This window comes from Ranitomeya variabilis, chromosome 1 (assembly GCF_051348905.1).
Source record: "Ranitomeya variabilis isolate aRanVar5 chromosome 1, aRanVar5.hap1, whole genome shotgun sequence".
Taxonomy (NCBI): domain Eukaryota; kingdom Metazoa; phylum Chordata; class Amphibia; order Anura; family Dendrobatidae; genus Ranitomeya; species Ranitomeya variabilis.
The window spans coordinates 634,738,281-634,757,322 of record NC_135232.1 but is presented as its reverse complement, the minus strand read 5'-3'; the positions used below and the strand labels follow the sequence as shown (position 1 = coordinate 634,757,322).

At 39.2% G+C, this 19,042-nt stretch overlaps 1 long non-coding RNA gene across 2 annotated transcripts in view; it reads right to left on the bottom strand.

Moving 5' to 3' along the window:
- Positions 1-467: 467 nt before the first annotated feature.
- Positions 468-19,042, bottom strand: part of LOC143813803 (uncharacterized) — a 72,237-nt gene continuing 53,662 nt past the window's right edge. The window contains exons 4-6 of one of the 2 annotated variants that reach the window (XR_013223619.1): positions 9,032-9,140; positions 7,987-8,071; positions 468-1,333 (exon numbers count right to left, since the gene is read on the bottom strand). This is a non-coding gene — a long non-coding RNA (uncharacterized LOC143813803). The remainder of the gene's footprint in view (positions 1,334-7,986; positions 8,072-9,031; positions 9,141-19,042) is intronic. The other variant, XR_013223620.1, reaches the window with a different exon arrangement.

Here is a 19,042-nt window from a genome sequence, read left to right as displayed (position 1 = left end):
AATTTAGATTAAACATTTAAAATATCTTAGTAGATCATTTATCACAGGAAGACAATTTGTATGACAACCAATGTTGAGCAGTACAGTGATAAGTGTGACATATTTTGACCACCATACTTTCTGATATTTATATATATTTGTACATCTAACTCAGAGTTTTTGATGAGTTTTTGGTGAGATTTTTTTTCGTTGCTTTTTTTCGGAAAAAAAGGCAGGTAACCTATTTTCATAATGGAAGCGGAAATTCTACGACATCAAAAAAAATTACCAAAAGCTCATTGTGAGAACGTATCCATAGAGGAACATGAGCAGTGATAATATTTGACTCCTAAAACTTGGTAAATTGCATACCTTTTATTTATTTTAATTAAATATCCAATCACGACAATTATCGATATTGATAAACAATTATATATTTTTTATCTGTTTGCACTTTTAAATAATAAAAAAATGACATAAAAATATAAATTATGAAAATATACATTTTATTGGATTAGACAAAAACAAATTTGAAATTTGTTACATATGGTTCATCGGTTCTCAAATCTGCTTACATTTGCTGTGCAAAAATGAGCAAATACATATATATTAAAAAAGCATTCTGTAAATATATATATATAGAAAAGTCAATGAAAATAAGTGAGTTCTAAATTGCAATATGTAATATGGGAAATCTACAAACTTTTTTTGCAAATACTAATATAGGTATCAATGTACTAATGAAAAAAAATCCCAGCCATCAATGAGTTCTGCACCTTTATTCCTTGTGCTTCTTTTAACTAATCAATATTTATGGGCCGAAATATAAGTTGGTCTGAAATGAATCGCATGGCATTTGGAGTGCTAACTTCTTGTGTTTTATTATTTTCGTAACAGGTCTCTTCCTTGGCCCTCTATTCCCTCCCCTTCAAAAACACAAAAGCAATTAACAAATAACCTGTTTTAACCCTGGACATCTGCCTGCTAGATTTTAGGCCTAATTCCCCCTTTTTTGTCCTCGTCAAGAGCTTGTGAATAGTGTCAGGTCCGGATTTAAGGCAGAGTTCCCAGCTCAGGCTGTGCAAGTTGTCTTTAGCTTTTATTCCTAGAACAAAAGCACTAACAGGTTGGACAAAGAAGGTTTTTCTGTTCCAGAGGAGAGAAACTCATGTTTAGACCCCAGGCAACCAAGTTAGGCTCTTTTGGCTTCCATTCTCCTTCCATACAAGGGCAAAAGGAGTCTTGAAGAATGCGTGTATTCTGCTGGTGTCCCATTCAGATCTCCCCCTGGGAAGTCACACCTTGAGCTGTCATCAGCTGCAGATATGCAGGCCTCTTGAGACTGTCCCGAAACCTGGGTGCAATGATAAACAATACACTGAAATAGCTTCTAATTAAAGAACCTCGGGAAACATCATAATTTAGTTGATTGCATGGTTAATCCATCTTTTCCAAGATCCTATCATGAGACCAAACCAAATTCTGTGCTGCCCTCAAACACTTTCCTTGTAGAATATACTAAAAACACCATCATACTGCGACACATGTACCAAAATGTATCTGGTAGGTCCTATTCTATATAATATTGTGGCCTCCAGCATGCCTCCTGGAGGAAGGACGCATACAAAAGAGATCCTCTTATTGTGGCTATAAAAATCGAGTACTAAGTGTATTAAAGATCCTATTAATGTGTTTTCTAAGACCTGACTTAGACATCCTTGATTTTTTACTCCTCCAAAAAAAAGGTCTGATTTTCATCAATGTTTGGTCCATGTGTCAGTTTTTACCATCAGGTTTTTATTATTGATTTTCTCATGCAAAAAAAAACGTAAATAAATAAATTGCACAGTTTCTCGTATGCATTCCAATTTCCATTTGATTGTTTTCCATTTTTCCTCCCCTTCTTCCAAAAGCCATAACTTTTTTTTATTTTTCCATCCACATATGAGGGCTGATTTTTTTGAGGGACAAGTTGTACTTTTAAATGACACCATTGATTTTACCATATATTGCTATGGAAAGCAGAGAAAAAATTCAAAGTACATCAAAATTGCAAAAAAAAATGTAAATCCACAATTAATTTTGTTTTCATTCAATTTACCATGTTTACTATATGGTAGAATTGACTGGGAAAATATGATTCTCCAGGTCACTATAATTACACAAAAATAAAAAATAAAAAGTCTGTCTTTTTGCGAGACCCGTAATGTTTTCAATTTTTGGAATATGGAGCTGTGTGAGGGATGACTTTTTCATTGATACCATCTTGGAGTAGATACAATGTTTTGATCGCCTCTTGTTGCATTTTATTATAGTGTTGCAGCAGCCAAAAAAACATAATTCTGGCATTTCAATATTTTTCTCATTATGCCCTTTACCGATCAGGTTAATTAATTTTATATTTTGATAGATCAGACTTTTACGGATGTAGCGATACCAAATATGTTTATGTTTGTTTTTATTTGTTTTTTATGTTTGCTACTTTTTTTTTTATTTAATTTTTTACTGTATTTAATAGTCGCCTTATTGGACTTTGAACCTGCGATTGTCTGATAACTTCTATGAATATCGAAAATCACAGTTTCCTATTAACATCAACTACAGGCTGGCTTTCACAGGAGAGCTGTAATGACAGGCACAGGGTATTCAGCAGCCCCCCAGCCTTCATGGCAACCACTTGGTATCCTGTGATCACATCACGGGCTCACCAATGGAAATAGGGAATAATGCGCCCCCTGCTGGAGTGCAATAAATGCTGCTCTCAAAGACTGACAGTGGCATTGAAAAGGTTAACAGCCGCAAGAGGAGCTTCGCTCTACCTGTGGCTGTTAGAAGCAGATGTTGGCTGAATAATTCAGCCATCATCATGCTGGGAAAGATGCAGGCTCACATCAAAGTCAGGGACAAAACATATGACATACAGAGGCATGTAAAATTTTGGGAACCCCTTGTCAAAATTACTGCTATTGTGAACAGATAAGAAAGTTGAAGATGAAATGATTTCTAAAAGGTCTAAAGTTAAAGATGACACATTTCCTTTGTAAAAAAAATGTTTACATTTTAAAAATTACAAAAAGGAAAATGGACAAATGCAAACGTTTGGGCACCCTGCATGGTTAGTACCTAGTAGCACCACCTTTTGCAAGTACCACAGTTTGTAAATGCTTTTAGTAGCCAACCAAGGGTCTTTCAATTCTTGTTTGAGGGATTTTCTTCCATTCTTCTTTGGAAATTTCTTCCAGTTCTGTGAGATTCCTGGGTCGTCTTGCATGCACTGCTATTTTGAGATCTAGCCACAGATTTTCAATGATGATCAGATCAGGGGACTGTGAGGGTCATTGTAAAACCTTCACCTTGTGCCTTTTGAGGTGGTCTATTGTTTATCCATTTGTAGAAGCCATCCTCTGATCAACTTCAGCTTTTTGTTTACACATGATGTTATGTTTTCATCAAGAATTTGTTGAAATTTCATTGAATAAATTATTCTTTCTACCTGTGAAATGTTCTCCGTTCCATTAGCTGCAACACATCCCAAAGTGTGATTGATCCACCTCTATGCCTAATGGTTGGCGAGATGTTCTTTTCCTGAAATGATGTGCCCTTTTATCTCTACACATACCTTTGATCATTGTGGCCAAAGAGTTCTATCTTAACCTCATCGGTCAGCAGGACTTGTTTCCAAAAAGCATCAGGCTTGTTTAGATGTTCTTTTGCATACTTCTGATATCGAATTTTATGGGGATGACGCAGGAGAGATTTTCTTCTAATGACTCTTCCATGAAGGCCATATTATTGCATGTGTCTCTGAATGGTAGAACATTGTACCACACCTCCATAGTCTGCTAAATCTTTCTGAACGTCTTTTGCAGTCAAATTGGTGTTCTTATTTGCTTTTCTAGCAATCCTGTGAGCAGCTCACTTAAATTTTGCTTGGTCTTCCTGACCTTATCTTGACCTTCACTGTTCCTGTTAACTGTCATTTCTTTTAATTACATTTCAAACTGAGGAAAGCGCAACTTGAAAATGCATTGCTATCTTCATATAGCCTTCTCCTACTTTGTGGGCCTCCATTATTTTTGTTTACAGAGTACTGGTCAGCTGCTTAGGAGAACCCATGGCTGCTGTTTTTGGCATAAGGTTAGAGGAGGCTGGGTTTTTATAAAGCTGGGAAATTTGCATCACCTGGCCTTTCCTAACAATGATAGTGAACGAGCAATATCCCTAATATTTTCAGACCTAATAATTAGGGCCTGAAACCTTGGTTAAAGTTATCTGAGCACACAAACCTCCAAGGGTGCCCAAACTTTTTCATCCACCCATTTTCTTTTCTGTAATTTTTAAAATCTAAAAAAAGACAATTTTTTTTTATTTTACAAACAATAGAAAGGAAATGTGTCATCTCTAACTTTAGGCCTTTTAGAGATCATTTAATCATCAACTTACTTAACTGTTCACAATAACAGTAATTCTAACCAGAGTTGCCCAACCTTTTACATGCCACTGTAACTCTCTGCCATATGTCGGGAAGGGGTTAATCATAGACAGCATACAAACTGTGCACTGATGCCAACCGAGTGCTGTATGTGATTTTCATGGACCCATAGACTTGTATGGATAATTTTTAGCCACAACTCACGGTCCACAAAAAAAACATATGACATATGAATAGCACCAAAGTCTTTAATGGTTAAGTGCTTCATCCATGAAAAACACTGATAGAACTTATATGTAAAAATGGACGTCTGAATGAGGCCATAAAATATCAAGCTAGCCACAAGCGTCCTACAACATTATATATTTCAAGCCAGACCCAGGAACTAAGGATGATCATTGCCTCAATGGTCCCACAATGGTGGATGCAAATGTTTAAATTATTAGGAAAATAAATCTGAAAATATGTTAAAATGTGTTGTTGTTTTGTTGTTGTTGCTAATTGTGTGATAATATCATGTATTTGGTGTCCTGATGGAGCTTTTCCAGTGAAGTGCATTCACACATTGGATTTTTTCAGTAAGGAACCAAGTGTGTGTGAAATTTCTTGCATTGTTACAATTTTTTCTTTATTTTCAGAGGTGATCTGTTAACTTGATACAATTCTACAACTGTTTTTAACAAATACTTTTACATCCAGGGCTACATTTAAAGACCATTTATTCAACTGTTAGTATATTAACTACTTGCCCAAGAAAGAACAATGCCCAGACATCGCTCATTAAATGCCATACTTACATACATGTACCAGTCAATTCGTAAATATTTATATTATTAATATGTCAATTAAGTTATATTTATATTATTAATATGTCAATTAAGTTATATACAGTTTAAAAAATGTAGGACTGATACAAAAAGAATAATATCTTATTACAGAAATTAGCTTTTTTCTCCTCCTAGACTGGTCGCTCACTCTCAATTCTTAGGTAAAATCTGTAAAATCCGTATTCAGTAAAGACAGATTTCCCCATTACTGAGATAGGAGATGACAGTTGGTGCTTTTAGAATTCTATGGAGGGAGGAGCTAAAAGCAGAAACATGATACTGTAAGTTCCATAGAATGTTATGAGCACCAATTGTAGAGAAATCTCCTATTTCAGTAATAGGAAAATCCGTATTGACTGAAGACAAATTTTACCTATGAATTGAGAATTTCGAGACTGAAAAATCAAACCAAAAGGAGAGAGAGAAGCAGATTTCTCTAATGAGATATATTACAAAGATATATATTACAAAAAATTAAAGCAACGGTTATTCTTTAGGCAGCTTGTGGTTCCATTGATGATAGTTCAGCTTAGTAAAAACTAAAATCTGCAACATGTCAATTTCTCTTGCGGATACATTGAGTTTTCTGTGCGGATTTTCTCCATAGACTTGCATTAGACGCAGAAAGGTAAAAAACACATATGGGATATTGGTGCGTTTATGTTGCAGAAATTGACTAAAAGATTAATGTGATCAAAGCCAAATACTAAAATGTATAGAAAAAAAACAAAGCAGCTTTATTTAGATCTGGGGGACTTTGCATCTGGTGTTTTTATATAATTCATATATAATTTTAAGCCTGAACTTTTGTTTTGTTCTAATTTTTTCCCGTCTGTGTGGATTTCGAATTTTTGCATTTGGACATTGCTGTATCTTGCCAAATATGAAAATGGCGTGACCAGACTATATTGCGTTAGGAACTCGCTCTATTTATTTTACAGTTGTTGTTCTTCAGACAATTTTTTTTTTACAATTAAGACAAAAAGAAAAATTACCACTTGTGCAATTTTTTCGCCTAAACTAAAAACTAAAAAATCCACAACAATTGAGCAATTCATACAGACTACATAACAATGTATTGATTCAATTGTAAGATATGAACAATGAAATGAGACATTTAATATTTTGTCTTCCCAGAGGTTCTCTGCTAGAATTTCTTGGAATCATTTATATGTCAAGTTCCAGGTTTTGCAGAAATAATTGATTTTCTTTTTATATACTCAGTTGTGTTATGTTCAGTACTTTGTACTATTTTGATTTCACCCAATTTAATTATTTATGATTTATTTAAATTTGTCTTGTCTTTTACTATTTCTCAGTTTAAGGCCTCGTTCAGATCCGTTTTTTTTCTCGTTCGTGTTCTACCCATGTTTTGCACAGACAGAACACATGTTCCCTATATCCCATGGGGCTATTCACATATCCATGTGGTTTTTTTTTGTTTATTTGTTTGTTTGTTTTTGCAAACCCGATGTCCACAAAAAAAGAAAAAAAAAAACGTCCATTTTTACATCAATCCAAGACGATGAGTCCAGGAAAAAACACCAAAGACAGCCTGATTTTTTAATGACTGCTAAGAAAAGCTTGAGAAACCATATTTTAAAGTATTTTTTTGTTTTTTGCATATGGGAAAAAGACTTGAAAATCTAATCAGGTACACTGAGGAAAAATGGTGTTTTCACACTTAAACAAAAAAATGGACGTGTGAATGCGTTTCTTTTTTATATTGCAGGTATCCACACCAAAATATTCTTTGGAATTTTTTATGCATTTTCCTCTTTGTTTAATGCATTTGTTTTACTTTTTTATGCTTTTTTTCAGTACAGAAAAGCTTTGATACTTCACTTAAAAATGCAACTGCATTTTTTTCACGCCTTTTTTATTTATTTAGTTTGTTTTTTTTTGCTCCCAATAAAAGCCAAGAGAGAGAAAAGGGGCACCAAAAAAATTCACCGGTTCGGCAGCGCCTATAAATGCCCTGTGGACACAAGTTTTTATGGAATCACATCCACTTTGCTTAGACTGTTAAACACAGATTTTCTGCGGTAAAAAAAAAAAGCAATTCCATTCCGTCAAAGTTTTCCTTCACATAGAGCATTGAATAATTCATTTTTTCAGCATTTTTCCTAGCAAGAAATGTTACATCCAGAAATCAGCTGTAAGTTAATGAGCAAATATAAGTGACGCTACAAATAGGACGGTTTTTTTTTCACTTATTTTAGGTTAATTTTATTTGATTTTATGCACCTCCATAGGGAAAAAAAATAAGTTTTCAAAATGCCACACAAAAAATAAAAAGTTTATGGTGTTTTTATGAAAAAGAAAAAAAAGAGTGAAATAATTAATTTTAAAAAAAGAAACTACAAGATTTTTAACATAAAGTATTATCTATCCTAAGATTTATCTGAAATATTCAGAGCCACAAAGTGTGTAAAATTAGTCTACGTGTAATGATTTTCCATGCGTCTTGCACCGTCTGTAGATAATCTACTTAATTGCAGGAAAATGCCATTATATTTAGTAACACGTCGCTTGTGGGAAAGATCTGAAAACTGAATACAAACCTTTTAAGCTAAAGGTCCATTGGTTAAATAAATAAATCCACATAAAGCGGTCACATTTGGATGTAAATTTCCTGCTATCGGCAAAGGGGGCCACAGACTCTTCAAACAAACAATGTTCTGAGATGAAAAATTAGGTTTTATTTGCCTTCATTGCGCAGAGTAAGAAGCCCTTACACATTCATACCTAGGCTGGAAAGAGTAAGGCACGGGGCTCCTCTAGGCTCCGACTCTTCCATGTCTGTCCACAGTATGGGACCATTTCTGAGGAGCTAGGAAAATGAGGTGGCAGTTGCAAGTCATTACAATGATGGCCTGATAAATTTGTTCCATGTCCAAGTAATTGGTTTTATAAAATCCCCATTTGGTACATGTCAATATTATCTTGGGAACATGCCCGATATTTATCCTGATAATGTACTGGACAGACCTAATGACTTCAGCAAAGAATAGATCAGATCCAGGGACTCTGTCATGGGGGTATTCACTACTCCCTAAAAGGTGTTCTCCAAGTTTAAGCCTCATTCCTAAACCTATTCATACAGAGGGTTTCTCCCGTGCTGTGCCTATGGGAAAAATCCCCGCTGAATGGCCATCAACTGGCAGCAAATTCTATATCTCCAGGCACTGTTCTTACACTCACAGGCTCAGGATGGGGAGAATTGGGATTATTATTAGGTTTGCCTCTTGCTTCTCTTTGTAGGCTCGGCTCTATCTGGCTCTAATGACGGTGGGGCAAAAATCATACTGGCTACGATAACACAAGAAATGGGGAACTAAAGGAAGGAGATGACAAATTAGCACTGGCCATCGGTGGTAAATGTATTAAATAGATCTGCTGAGATAGATAGATAGATAGATAGATAGATAGATAGATAGATAGATAGATAGATAGATCGATCTATCCCATATCTATCTATCTATCTATCCCATATCTATCTATCTTTTATCTATCTATCTATATCTATCTTTTATCTATCTATATATCTATTATCTATCTATCTATTCCATATGTATCTATGTATCCCTTATTTATCTATCCCATATCTATCACTATCTATCTATAGATCTATCTATCCCATCTCTACACCTATCTATCTATCCTTAGACATCTTGGTTCTTATCACCTGTATTCACTTAAGACGTCACTTTAGGCTGAGTACATGGATGAGATATTTTAGTTTTTGCACATTACATATAGTATAAAGACCTCTCGCACACCGGCATTGTACCTGGGCAGCTCCTTTCCAGCAGAAGGACAGGTGGTTGGTCACTTCGGTCATTTTTTCTTTTTCTTTAGGTCATCTGATATTACATACGGTAAATATATCTGGAAAGTTTCTGAAAAGCAGAAGAAAGAGAGTAGAAAATGACAAGTAATTACAAGGACAGAGCAAATGTATTGCCATAAGATCCAAGGTGCAGTCAGCTCAGATACTACTGTAATGACCTACCAATCTTTGGGCAGTGCGACTTTCCCCTAGACAGGTACATGCAAGGGGGCACATAATGGGGGGTTTAGATGCGGCGTCTAACAGACTGGATGGACCCTGCACAATGCATGTATTATAAATCTCTGTCTCTTTTATTTAGACTAAATGAATCTTCATTGTTTTTTCAAAGAGAACGTCTAATTTCAGTAATTCCAAAGTAAAACAATTAAAAAAAACAAGCAAATCACAACATGAAATGATGAATATGTCGCAAGGCTCAGCATTTTTCTGGAACAAAAAAGATGCAGGAAGCCATGTTTGTTTAGGAGATACACAAAGCACAATCGTGTATCTGCAGGTCCCATCATCTGCAGCTCTTTGCCGTAACTGTCTCTTGTTTGGAGAAGTTGATTTATGAAATACATTTATTTAGCAAATGAGATGACGACGCCCGCAGCCAAATCACATGTGCAGGGGTGTAATTATTAGCAAACATCCCATCATTACACTGCAGATATAGACAAATTACCCTGCACAGCCCTCCTTCCCAGCACACAAACAAACAAACATACACTCACATACTGAGGGGTCTACATACACCTACCTGCCCTACACAGCACAGCATGTACATACCTGCCCTCCACAGCACAGCATGTACATATCTGCCCTCCACAGCACAGCATGTACATACCTGCCCTCCACAGCACAGCATGTACATACCTGCCCTCCACAGCACAGCATGTACATACCTGCCCTTCACAGCACAGCATGTACATATCTGCCCTACACAGCACAGCATGTACATACCTGCCCTCCACAGCACAGCATGTACATACCTGCCCTCCACAGCACAGCTTGTACATACCTGCCCTCCACAGCACAGCATGTACATACCTGCCCTACACAGCACAGCATGTACATACCTGCCCTACACAGCACAGCATGTACATACCTGCCCTACACAGCACAGCATGTACATACCTGCCCTCCACAGCACAGCATGTACATACCTGCCCTACACAACATAGCATGTGCATACCTGCCCTACACAGGACAGCATATGCATACCTGCCCTACACAGCACAGCATGTACATACCTGCCCTACACAGCACAGCATATGCATACCTGCCCTACACAGCACAGCATGTACATACCTGCCCTCCACAGCACAGCATGTACATACCTGCCCTCCACAGCACAGCATGTACATACCTGCCCTCCACAGCACAGCATGTACATACCTGCCCTACACAACATAGCATGTGCATACCTGCCCTACACAGGACAGCATATGCATACCTGCCCTACACAGCACAGCATGTACATACCTGCCCTACACAGCACAGCATATGCATACCTGCCCTACACAGCACAGCATGTACATACCTGCCCTCCACATCACAGCATGTACATACCTGCCCTCCACAGCACAGCATGTACATACCTGCCCTACACAACATAGCATGTGCATACCTGCCCTACACAGCACAGCATATGCATACCTGCCCTACACAGCACAGCATGTACATACCTGCCCTCCACAGCACAGCATGTACATACCTGCCCTCCACAGCACAGCATGTACATACCTGCCCTACACAACATAGCATGTGCATACCTGCCCTACACAGGACAGCATATGCATACCTGCCCTACACAGCACAGCATGTACATACCTGCCCTACACAGCACAGCATATGCATACCTGCCCTACACAGCACAGTATGTACATACCTGCCCTCCACAGCACAGCATGTACATACCTGCCCTACACAACATAGCATGTGCATACCTGCCCTACACAGCACAGCATATGCATACCTGCCCTACACAGCACAGCATGTACATACCTGCCCTCCACAGCACAGCATGTACATACCTGCCCTCCACAGCACACCATGTACATACCTGCCCTACACAACATAGCATGTGCATACCTGCCCTACACAGGACAGCATATGCATACCTGCCCTACACAGCACAGCATGTACATACCTGCCCTACACAGCACAGCATGTATATGCCTGGACTACAGAGCACATCATAACAGTCCTACACAGCACAGCATGTACATACCTGCCCTACACAGCACAGCATTTACATGTCTGCCCTACACAGCACATCATAGCTGTACATGCCTGCCCTACTCAGCACATCATACCTGTACATGTCTGTCTTACACAGCACATCATACTTGTACTTGCCTGCCCTACACAGCACATCATACCAGTTCTATACTACACAGCACAGCAAATACATACCTGCCCAGCACAGCATGTACATACCTGCCTTACACAGCACAGCATGTATATGCCTGGACTACAGAGCACATCATAACAGTCCTACACAGCACAGCATGTACATACCTGCCCTACACAGCACAGCATTTACATGTCTGCCCTACACAGCACATCATACCTGTACATGCCTGCCCTACACAGCATATCATACCTGTACATGCCTGCCCTACACAGCACATCATACCTGTACATGCCTGCCCTACACAGCACATCACGCCAGTACATGCCTGCCCTACACAGCATATCATACCTGTACATGTCTGCCCTTCACAGCACATCATACCTGTACTTGCCTGCCCTACACAGCACATCATACCAGTTCTACACAGCACAGCACGTACATACCTGCCCAGCGCAGCATGTACATGCCTGCCCTACACAGCACATCATACCTGTATATGCCTGCCCTACACAGCACATCATACCTGTATATGCCTGCCCTACACAGCACATCATATCTGTACATGCCTGCCCTACACAACACATCATACCTGTACATACCTGCCCTGCCCTACACAGCACATCATACCTGTATATATCTGCCCTACACAGCACATCATACCTGTATATACCTGCCCTACACAGCACATCATGTCTGTATATACCTGCCCTACACAACACATCATGCCTGTATATACCTGCCCTACACAGCACATCATACCTGTATATACATGCCCTACACAGCACATCATACCTGTATATGCCTGCCCTACACAGCACATCATACCTGTATATGCCTGCCCTACACAGCACATCATATCTGTACATGCCTGCCCTACACAACACATCATACCTGTACATGTCTGCCCTACACAGCACATCATACCTGTATATACCTGCCCTACACAGCACATCATACCTGTATATACCTGCCCTACACAGCACATCATGTCTGTATATACCTGCCCTACACAGCACATCATACCTGTATATACCTGCCCTACACAGCACATCATGTCTGTATATACCTGCCCTACACAACACATCATGCCTGTATATACCTGCCCTACACAGCACATCATACCTGTATATATCTGCCCTACACAGCACATCATACCTGTATATACCTGCCCTACACAGCACATCATACCTGTATATACCTGCCCTACACAGCACATCACGCACATACCTGCCCTACACATCACGCACATACCTGCCCTACACAGCACATCACGCACATACCTGCCCTACACATCACATACATACCTGCCCTACACAGCACGCACATACCTGCCCTACACAGCACATCACGCACATACCTGCCCTACAGAGCACATTTACCAAAAAGTGACAAGTGTATTTATACCCAGCTCTTTGCCACCAGTCATTGTCGCGTATGATTCCCACATCTGTGCTGTCAGTGTTGTCTTTTTCACAGTATTTCTGATTCAATGTATTTGTTTGAAGACATAAAAACAGCATTTGTGTAAAATGTATCAGTTGCTGTCATCTGAGGCTGCTTCCAGTTTATTCCACCACAATACTCCATTTATAATTTTGCATATAGGCCGTTAATCCTATTATACGCATATACTTCTTGCTAAACGTTGTGCAGTCATTTCCCAATATAATGTTAACTCTTTACAGGCCAAATCTTGTGCATTCCAGCATGGCATCTCCCCAATCGCAGGGAGGGGTTTTCTTTATCATGCGATACCAGTCACAATGTATCTCGGTTTGCCTGTATTTCTCCTTTGTGTGGCTCTCTAAGTGTCACCCCTTACATGCTGGAGTCCCCAACAGTCTGCAGCTCATCCCCTGCAGCTCATTTCACTGCAGACCCCCCCAGAAGGAGTTAATCCTGTCTCCTGTCTCATCTGCCTCTTATCATTTTTTCCATCTCGGCCTCTTTGAAAAGCTCATTTCACATCCTCATTACTTATCACTTCTCCATAGTGTATGTCATTATTTATCCCTCTCATTAATCCTGTCTACCTGATAGAGCAGCTCCCAGCATCTCGTTATCCTTCTATTTATCTATTACCCCTCACCTCTCCCAATCTTCCTTCCATCTCATGATGGGCTATTAGTCATGCAAGGTGCTGTGGAGTTGACTCCTCCATTGAGTTGGCAGCAATCTGTAGACAGCATTGTAATCCTGATAGAAATTAGATCTGATCTCTTAATATGTAACCAAGCAGAGCCTTGGAGGGTGAAGCCAGCGGATGGCTGCTGCAATCCTATTTCTCGGTTACTAATTTGCCCCCTTACTTATAGGATTTTATCCAGCCTTCACATCCCATGGTACACCTCCTCCACATCACAACCACCCTGTTCTGCATAAATATTGCTCTCGAACATCAATACAAATATTGTTAGTGCTTTATATTTATTATTTGTGCTATCATGTTATTTCTCCAGAAGGGGAGATATTCAGTTGCGCGACGAGATGAATATTTAAGTAAATATATTAAATATAATTAAGGGTGTTCTATTAAATATTTCTGATGAAGCCCAATAATGAGGGACACTAAACCCTATAGATGCATGAAGATACTGTAATTGTGTTTGTGTGTGTGCGCCTTCCTTTCTATGTCCATCTATTTCACTCTTTCTATCTCTCTTCCTCTCTATCTTCATCTATTTTGCTCTTCATTTCTTTCTTTCTCTCTTTCTGTCTCTCCATCTCTCCCTTGCTCTTTCTCTCTTCCTCTCTCCACTCCCTTGCTGTCTCTCTTCTTCTTTCTCTCTCTTCTGCTCTCTCGCTCCACCTCTCCCTCCCCCTCTGTCTCAACCTCTCTTTTAGGCTCCTTCTCTTTCTTCCTCTCTATTTCTCTTTACAACTCTTGCTTGCACTCTCTTCCTGTTTATTTATCTCTCTTGCTCTCTTCTTCAACTCTTCTCTCTCCCTTTCTTTTGCTTTTCCTCTCTCCCTCTCTCCACCTCTCTTCTGCTCTCACCTACACTTTTTATCTGCCTCTTTTGCTCTCTTCCTCTCTCCAAATCTTTCTATTTTTAGCTATGATCTATTTATTACTTCATCTGCCTATTTTGTATCTATTATTCCTAATTTATATACTGTTCATATAAGAAGCATACAGAAACACACCGAGACCTGAGACGTGAGTCATAGTAAAATCTTGCCCAGATCAGGTTAAAGGACCTGATATATGTAAGGGCTCATTCAGAAGGACATTTAAAGCATCCACGTGCTGTCCGTGTGCCTAACTGAGAGTATACGGACTGGACAAGGACTGATGCAAGTCAATGTGGTTGTTTACAGGAACATTTTATACACAGAGTGACGGACCAATGGTCTGTGCTTTAAAATTTGGAGAGTTTGCTGCTTTGACTCTGGGTAAGACACAACCATTAAAAGATAATGGGTGCAGAAAAGGAATACATATGGGCTACCATGCGTATGTCATGCGTTTTTCAGAAATCTATTACAAGCACTAAGATAGGAAAATTTATTTGACCTGTAATGTGGCTACTGGACACATAGTCGAAGGGAGGTATGTATCATAGAGGTTGGTTGTCCTCTGTGATGTAAACCTGGAGTATTGTTCTAGTGCACATAGCACAAAGGATTATTTGGTGCATCTGGACCAGGAATTACCGGCAGTCTGAAAGATGGGTGGATCTGGCTGCCCACATACCCCACCTCTGGGTGTGGTTCACATGTTAAAATGGAGTCTGTTGTTTTACACATTGTCTGTGTATGGAGGGAGAAGGCTTCCTGTGTGTGATCTCCAGACTGAACCAGTATGTTGGATTTTATCCAGCCTGTGTGTCCAGGACTGGCTGTAAACTGACTTTGTCAAGAACTGTTTGCTTTATCTGCACTGAAAGGCGTTTGTTTTTCCTTTGCTTGTGGCATGGATTATGAAGCAACAATAAACCAGCCTGGACATTTAAATGGAAACGCTTCCTGTGTTGCCTCCCGACGCACCCAAGTGAGCAGCAATCCCACAAACCTTTATTGTTTATTAAATTGTTCATTTGAAAATCGGATGCCAGATAGATGTGCAAAATAGACATACAGATGAAATATGATTGAAAAAAGAACAGACACACAGATGCAATACAGGTATGAAAAACAGACATATGGAACACAATATGGATGTAAAAATGTTATTTTTTTTTAGGAAGAAAAACACATTATTTCGCATACAATCATCTAAACCCAGCTTAAGGCTTCATTCATGCATCCATGTGAAGTGTTGGCATGCTACCTGATTTTTCATCACAGAGCCACTGCGACCCACTGACTATGTCGAATTCTGATCTTCAACTCGGATCAGTATAGGACATGCGCTGAGTTTCACAGCTCTCTTTCTTGGATCTGTGATTGTCACAGATGTGTGAATATAGCCTTAGACTAAATTTGCCGGAACCCATTTAAATCAGCAGGACCGGTCGACAATCTACTAACTACTATGACAGGAGATGTCATAGAGAAAGATTTGGTCTATGGATTTCTAAAGACCAATCCTTTACATTTTTGTAGATAAGCCACTGTGAAAGGAGTCAGAGAAAAGTTCCTTTATAGGGAATACAAAGCTGAGCACTCCTGCATATGGAGATGTTGGAACAGATAGCTGTCAAACAATCGGACAGTAATGTAACGTGTTTCAGGAGCTTTACAATGGTTTTACATACAGCATTATTTTCAAAAATTCAACATTTTTGCAAATAAAATGGTACAAAAATTATGAATTTACACTCATCTCACTTTTCCTGCCCCTGTGCTCCTTACAATAACCTGTCCGGTCCATGTCGCATCATCTTATTATCACTATGAGGACTGAAATCCTTTTGTGACCTAGTGCGTAAAACCCCATCGGGCTTCTTCACAACCGGAATTTCCAGCCTAGCGTTATAGGTCTGCGGATTTCGGCTCTTGCGGCAATAATAAATTGGTTCGACGAAAACCAGATATGTGAGAGTGAGAAGCGGAGGGGCGGGTGGAGAGATGAGCAATGAAAGGAGTATTTTTTTATAATTTGCATCTTTCATTAATTATGAGGTCCTTTGTTTTAGGGCTTGCTCAAAGTAGTATTGATTCTCTTATTCAAGTGAATAGTTTGATTATGCTAATGACACTCAGCCAATGGCCATCTCAGCCAACTCCCCCCTACACATGAGCGATCGTCCTGCTGAGCATTCCTCCTTTGAGAAAGCCACCAACTGATATGTCAGATTAAGAAAATCTATGCGATTAGTAGTCCGAAATCGTATACGCGTAATCGACATCTACCCAAGCGATTACTCCTGCCGGCGACCCAATACACACTGGACCGTTATCCAAATTGTTGATATCGGCATTAAGTCACAGTGAATGTATAATACTGTCAGACCCAATGCCATCCATAAAACCCAGTCGGTGGCTAGTATACATTGCCCCATAAAAGTGTACCCCCAGAACGCCACTATGTTGCTAGAAAATACTATATTGCAGAGACATTTAGACAAGTTGGGAAATTGAGTAGGAATGAAGAAAAATAATAGTTATATGGATAAATGTAGGTTACATAGAACAAAGAAAAGGTTAAAACACTGGGCATGGCTAAGAGCACATAGCGTCTTAACTTACCATCAGGTATATATGCTCACTAGGTATTTACTCAACAGTATTTACTCAACAGTGTTCTAACAGAACGACTTTTTTTATTTTTTTATTAACACCACACTGTTTTTTGTTTTTTTTTGGGTGGTGGCCCTCTGTACTGCGCTTTCTTATGCATGTAAATAAATGTGGCCTTCTCTGATAAGAGTCCTGCGGCAACATTAAAGTATTTAGCAGGAACGTTTACAGCACAGGTGCAGTCTGCATTCAACTTTGGAACTGAAACTGCATAAGATATGGAGATATGGTCGGACAAAAAGCTGAACTTTGGCAGTAAGTACCAGGCTAGTGCACCTAAAGCAGATAAATGAAAGTAAATTACCAAAAGGGAGAACGATGTACAGAATGAAAACATAATTTTACCATTAGGGTTCACTCACATTTGCTTTCAAACGCTGCAAGTGCAATGTGAGAAAACCTTGCATTACCCTTGCTACTATGTTAGTCAGTTAGGCAGTGCTCATCTGCAAATTTTTGCTCACCTGGAATTGGGATGAGGAAAAATCTGCAGCATGCTGCGTGTGGCCACGTGAAACGTCTGAGACTCACCAATGAAAGTCAATGGGTGCGAGAAACAAATTTCACGGCATACGGACCATGCATGTGCTGTACAATTTTTACACACCCATCTCATAGGAAACCCCACATTTCATCAACCGAGTAAAGTAAATTCACAGAGTGAACTGTCAGAATACAATAGAAGACAATAAAGAAAAATATGGCATGGAGTCTCCCATATTGTTATCCGGACACACTTAGCTGCTTAGTGCTGATCGCTGATAATCAGTAAGGATACTGGAGTTCATAGCCGATGATCTCCGGTCATTTCACTGACGTCGCTGCTCGCTGCTAACCCCTAGGCTTGATGTCAGCTGACATACAAAGCTGACATCAACCCCAATACTATTAACCCAACTGTCACCACACATGGGCAAGTGGGAAGAAGGGAGGCTAAGTGCCAGAATTGGCACATCTAATCAATGCGCCATTTCTGGAGCAGCTCATAGCTGATGTTCTTAGTCTGGGAGGGGGCCAATATCCATGGCCCTTTCCTAGACTAATAATATCAGCCTGCATCTGCCTGCCTAACCTTTGCTAGTTTTTAAAAATAAGGTGACCACAAATCATTTTTTGAGGGGATCACCCCTTATTAATAACCAGTAAAGGCTAAATAGACAGCTGTGAGTTGATATTAATAGCCTGGGAAGCTTCATGTTTATTACCTCCTTACGAGACTATAAACATCAGCCCCCAGCTGTCAACTTTCCCTCAACTGGTTTAAAAAAATTAAGTGGGACCCCATGTTATTTTTTTCTTTAATTTATTTAACTATTTGCTAAATACATGTGCATTAAGCTACACACGCACTCCACTAATTATATATCTCACTGACATATTTCTATCTATATGTGATTGTTTTATTAGTTTAAAAACTAGCTTTAAATGTCATAAAGAATTACTGTATGCAAAAGCTGATGTTAAAAATGCATTGCATACGCATGTCATACAGATGCAAGGTGAGAGAAAAAAGACATACTCACATAGTACTCGCATGGCATACGGATGCTAGGGGAGACTAGCTGAGAAAAAAAAATGCATAATACTCGCCTGACACTCTCCAACTTTTCTGGCCGAAAATCTCAGCTACTTTTTATTTGTAGATGTGAGCATACCCTAAGAAAAATTATTACTGAGATGACACATGAAATATTCATCTCAGCCCTTATTACAGGAGTATGATAGACATGGCTGAACTGATTGATAACAAAAGTCATTTTAGGAAAAATTATTATTAAACCGGTCCACTTAGTTTGGAATAAAGACGACCCAGGGATTACGAAATACTACTTGCAAACATAAGTATAAACTCTCAGTACATACTCCCTTTTCTGAGCTGGCAATTACATTTGGGGGCTTCCCCAGACTGGAGTCCATAGATT